Source organism: Corylus avellana, chromosome ca3 (genome assembly GCF_901000735.1).
Source record: "Corylus avellana chromosome ca3, CavTom2PMs-1.0".
Classification (NCBI taxonomy): domain Eukaryota; kingdom Viridiplantae; phylum Streptophyta; class Magnoliopsida; order Fagales; family Betulaceae; genus Corylus; species Corylus avellana.
This window is the reverse complement of record NC_081543.1, coordinates 13,253,440-13,259,430: the sequence shown is the minus strand read 5'-3', so window position 1 is coordinate 13,259,430 and position 5,991 is coordinate 13,253,440. Positions and strand designations below refer to the sequence as shown.

The 5,991-nt window shown below is 37.7% G+C and overlaps 1 pseudogene; it reads right to left on the bottom strand.

Moving 5' to 3' along the window:
* Window positions 1–1,951: 1,951 nt before the first annotated feature.
* Window positions 1,952–5,773, bottom strand: LOC132175415 (phosphopantothenoylcysteine decarboxylase-like; annotated as a pseudogene).
* Window positions 5,774–5,991: the final 218 nt, after the last annotated feature.

Sequence of the window (5,991 nt, the reverse complement as noted above, 5' to 3'; positions counted from 1 at the left end):
TTTTTTTTAAAAAAAAAAAATTATAGTTTAGGGTAATCGGGTCGTGTCGGGTCGTGTCTACCCATTTATACCCGGTTATTTTAAATGGGTAAAACGGGTCGTGTCGGGTTACCCGATTATTTTCGTGTCATAATCGTGTCAACCCGATTACCCGTTTAGCTAAACGGGTCGTGTCTGGGTATAGGCTAATCGTGTAACGGGTACCCGCGGGTCTAATCGGGTCGTGTATGGGTACCCATTTTGCCACCCCTACATGCGAGAACTAAGCACATTGATGTGAGGTTTCACAAGATCAAAGAATTGGTTGCTACAGGTAAACTGTTACTTGAGAAGATCCACATTTCTGAGAATGCAACGGACATGTTGACGAAGTCTATTACTGCAGATAAGTTCAAGCATTGCTTGGACTTGACAAATGTCTCCAGGTGCTATAGAGCCAAAGAGAGAGGCGGCGGCATCCCCAAACCTATCAATTCCAATTGAATCCAAATGATTATCTTCGAAGAGGTGAATACTCGCTAAGATGGAGATTGTTGGAACTGGTGGCTCATATTAATACCAGTGGGAGGCCAAGTAGATTGGGAGCTCACGGAGCAGGAGGTACAGTACAGGGTATTTTGGAAATTTCCTTAATAAGTCCATACAAATAGGGTTTAGGGTTTTTTCTATATATATGTATGACATAACCCTGAATCATTAAGAGTAAAAATACAGCCGCCTCTCTGTGGACGTAGGCAAATTGCCTAACCACGTAAATCTGTGTGTCGACTCTCTCTCTCTCTTAATCTCTCTTTTTGATTCTATATATTGTTCATCAATTATTGTGCACAGTAACAATATTGGCCATCATTCTTCATATTAACACCTCAATAAGACAGACTAATTAATTCATATATTAAATTCTCATAGAATTCAACTAAATCCCTCTCTAAAACTAGCAACTATAAGATATTCATCCTCTTTTGCACAAAAAACACATGGAAAAAGAAACTTCTATTAAGCGGATAAAGTAACTCATCGGTCCTCTAGTATAAAATTATATATAATTTCACATACTACTCTTAAATGAAACCATTTTATATTGCATCAAAATTTCTTTTGATTTTAAAATCTGAACAAGTCAAGAAGAATGTTAATTGTTGCCTTGTTGGGTATATGTGCATAAGCGACTTATTAAGCATGTTGCAAAGCATGTTGTCGCTTATAGCGGATAGGTGTACTATGGTCACGCTCAGATAGGATGGCCACAATTGGTCTCCCAGACTTACCCTTTAGCTCAAAAAAAAAAAAAAAAAACAACAACAACAACAACAGTCATGACTCTTGTTTAAGACACTAGAATTTGAGAAAAAAAAAAAAAAAAATCTCAAGGTGGATGCAGTTACTAATTAACTACCGCTATGAACAATTACTAAGCAACTAATACTATTATGTATGTCAGTATGTGAATGTTAATACATTAAAAAAATTAAAATATGTAATATAATGAAAGTTAAATTTATGAATGGTTAAAAATTGTCCAAATATTGTCGAGTAACAGATTAGTTCACATAGTTAATATTAAAAAAGTGTTCACTTTGTCATTTTTTTTTTTCCGAGAAATGCTAAAAATCAAACCAACGCTACTTGGGTTAATGTGATAGTACCCTTTAGCCTTTAATATGTTTTTAACAAAGATTAATCTACGAGCCAGTAAGTACTGTAATGGGATATGAGTGAAGTTTCTAGTATAATACCCTATATCTCCTCTCCCATACAACTTTTCATTGAATCAACATAACATTTATTTTAACAAGTGCTGATCAATAACTAATTTTTTTTTCAAGTGCGAATATTACTTTATAAAACCTTTTTTTCACTTCTACTTTTCCCATATAATAGTGCAAATTTGAGGCATTCACAGGCTAGCTTAAATGATTTTGTTTGCACTTTCAGGAAGACAGCCATGAGCAAACAGGAGACAAGGCTCAAACCATTGATAAAACATTTTATTGCAATGACAGCAACACCACAAGGCTACTAGTTAGGTTTAGGAAGAACAATACTGAAAATGACAAAAAGAAATTATCTAGCACAACCGTTGCATACAACTCTCCTCTTATAAAGGTCCATATCAACAACACCTATGAACTTTCTGCCATGAGAGAAACAGATTTAGATTTGAAACGGAGAGAAGCCATCTTATTGTCAAGATTTGATGTTGTTGTATTTAATAAGTGACAAATATGTTAGACACACCATTCAAATCATTAGAATCATTTACACCATTAGATGCAACAACATTAAATCTTGATTTACCATCTGCTTTAATGGGGCAGAGGTTGTAAGAGCTTTACCGTCACCGGATATACAGACCAAGCACAAGTAAAAACACAATGCACCTGATACAACAAGATCAAATGACTACAACAAATCTAGCATGTTATACATACCATGTCAACTAACTCTTCATCTCCTCTACAAATGCCAACTTTTGTTAGATAAGTTCCTCAGTATTGCTGCCAGCTTGTTGAATCTTAGACTCTAAGAAAAGCCTTACTGTTGAGTATATTAGAGAAGGTTCAGGCCATTGCACCATTGCCATAATCCCCTCAAGCCAGCCTCTTCGTGACAGGTGGAATCAGAGAAATGCCAAGCTCGTCAATCGACATGAGATGTCGTTCCGTGAAAGGATTGTTCCACATCAATGTGTTCATGGCACGTGCAACAAAAAAAGGCTAGCTGTAATCCCATGCTCGCACAAAGCATGTCAGTAAGTTGTCGCACAAACCCCCGGCGATCTACAATAAGAACATAGCACAAATCTTAAAACATATTCAGGTTAAAATGATAAGATTGAACTCAGGATTATTTCAAATTACATGACAACAAAATACAGGAACAGCCATGCAAAGGAAGTAGAGAAAAGCCCATAGATATCACAGGATCTCATCTTTGAGACAAGGGATGTCCCTCAAGCTCACATTCTCTACCACTTCAATATTATACGTCCTTGTTTGTGTGTGTGTGTAAAATCAATATTACTATAGCTATTCACAAGTCCCTGTTTTTGTTTTCCTTAAAAAAACACCCCCGCATAAATTCATCACATGATTCATTGCTGGGAAAAGAATTTGGGACCTATGATAGCCATTCTCACTTTATATAGCCATGCAACTTGAATCACCATAAATTCACTAGGTTGCTATATTCAACTGAGAGGATATAGCAGCATGAGACTTCATAATGACTTAATGAGACTACAGGCATGCAGACTTTATAATGACTTAATGAGACTACAGGCATGCAATTTGGACGAAATTATGAAAGTGGAAAGTAACTAGTCCAAATATTCACAACACAGTTATTAATCACTGCCATTCAATATGACAGTCAGAGGAGCATTATCGAACACTAGTACCTTTGCGTGCCTACAAGAAAAAGAAGGTCTAACACGTCAAGGTAACCTAGTAGTTCACAACGCTAAAAAGAGATCCTATACAACCAAAATAGTAAGGAATTTACTTTAGTGAACTGCTAATTACCCAACAAACAAAAGTGCTCCCAGAAAGAATGGAAGTAAGCACAAGGTAATGAAACAGTACCCTGTATCCTATAGCAAATAATATTTTTTAATAATCTTATTCAACACAAATTTCAGACTCTCAAGACATGCCATTACTTCATTTTTCTAAAACTTCTTTTGTGAGATATCCATGCATTTTGATATTAAACAATCAGAAAACAACGAAATAATTAGTTTCAATGAGATTTCTTTAAGGCCCCAAACTGAAGAACTTGGCCTACTTGCACTGCCGAGCAAGACACTGTTATAGTTATTCCATGTGGTTCCCTTGAATTTATGAAGTGTTTCAACTAAGAAATGAAACCACTTTCATGCATTCTCTTTTCCTTTAACTCATTGCTTTTTAAACCAAAATTGGGGGAGTGGGGGGACTAAAAATTCAAAAATGTGCAGGAATCAATAGTTTGAGTAATGAGCTCTGTTCAGTAACATGCACTCACCTGTATCATCTTGTAGCCAGTTAGTAGAAGTTCAAAATAAAAGGGACAATGTTTCTGAAATCGCTCAAAGACATTACCTTGCCAAGTGTGTTGGCTGACAATGGGGCAATAACCATAATATCAGCCCATCGGCGCAGCTCAATGTGAAGCACGCTATCGCCAATTTTCTTCCAACTAGACCATTCATCCTCATCAGTATAAAGAACTACATCCCTAGGAAGTGACGCCCTATCTATGAAATGTATAGATGCCTGTGTGGCAACTGCTCTTACTTCTGCCCATTCTGCAAAACAACTGCAGAGATGTCCAAACTTTATGGCTGCTACACTTCCACTTGCAGCAAGTAGAATCCGTGGCTTCCTAGGAGCAGTATTGACTTGCATTGGCTCCCCTTCTTCACCTACAGGTTCTGAGTATGCCATAACCTATTCAAGAGATGCCAACAATGTTCTTATCCGAGATTCACATTGTATCTCAACATATATGCCCACAAGCAGATCAACTTGTAACAAAACTTCAACTAGAATTGATAATATTTTTCAAGTACAAGTTGCAAAAGTAGCTACCAAGAAACACATTCCAAAAATATTCTTTAAAGATTTAGAGCTAAAATTCAAACTCAAATAACTAAAATTTTCTACCACCCACGCACAGATCAATTGAACATAAAGAAGAACAAAATTTGTAAAAAACTGCAACAATAATGCAAGCAAGCAACAACTGACCTCCCATTTCATTGCTCACTGGAGAATAAGCATTTTTTTTTTACAACAGAAATAAACAGCAAGGAAAAACTGAAGGTTTTAGAATCTCTGATTTTGCTGAAAGCCCCTCCAACCAGAATATAGGAAATTGAAGAATGGTTGCTCCATGCTGAGCCATGGGTGCAAAGCTATAAGCCCAAAATACTCTAAATCTTTAAAGAATCTTTTTGGAATGCACTTGAAAAGAGAGAGAGAGAGAGAGATCAGCCCACACGTTTTCTGTGCCCAGCGGTGCTCCCTTGTCCGGGCTTGGCTCGTTTACTTTGAGGCCAGGCTCGAGCTCGACACGAGCCTAGAAATGTTGCTCGAGCTCGAGCTCGGCTCGATAGGGTTGGAAACCCCGTTCGAACTCGAGCTCGTCTATTTTGGTCGAGCTCGAGCTCAAGCTCGATTAATTTTGGGATGTATATGTACATGCATTTGGCAAAAATGATTCAATCCTAGAATTCAATATTATGTGAAAGACCAACACCCATCTGTTAGATACTTTTTCTGCTCTAATTTCATCAAACATAAACCATAATTCAGTACAAAACAGAAACCCCAATACCTATCTATCCAAAAATATTTACACATTTTTCTGGGCAACCAAACAAACACATCAAACGGCAAAACCCCAAACCACCCACCACCCAAGAAGAAACGGAGAAAAAATAACCCAAAAAGAAAAGAAAAACCCACAAATCTTATCACCTCCTCCGCCTCCGATCCGCAGCGTACTGCGAGAGTGAAACGACCTCCGAGAGCGGCGTGGACAGCGGGGTTGGCAGCGGCAAGTTCCTGGAAACCGGGCACGAGCCGTTCAGCTTCAGCCAGGCGTCGAGGTGTGTGGTTGCTGCGGTGGTGGTGGTGGTTGCTGTTGGGGGCACTGGGGGAGTGACGGGAGCGGCAACAGAGATAGAAGGCGAGGAGGATGGTGGAGACTGAGAGGAGAGTCGAGAGAATGGAGAGATCAGAGATGATGGATTCAGGCTAAATTTGGGTTCTCTAATTTGCAACCGTTGGATTTGGAAAAACAATTAAATTTGAGAGAAATATAAAAAGGCCTCCAAATTATCCGTCATTTATAATTTAGCCCCTCAATGTTCAAAATATAATAAAAAACTTTCAAATTATTAATCAGTTACAATTTGACCACTTCATTAATCAGTACTATCAAAATTGATGAAAAATATAAAACTACGTCGTTTTATTGAGATTAAGTTAATAAATGCTTTTTTTT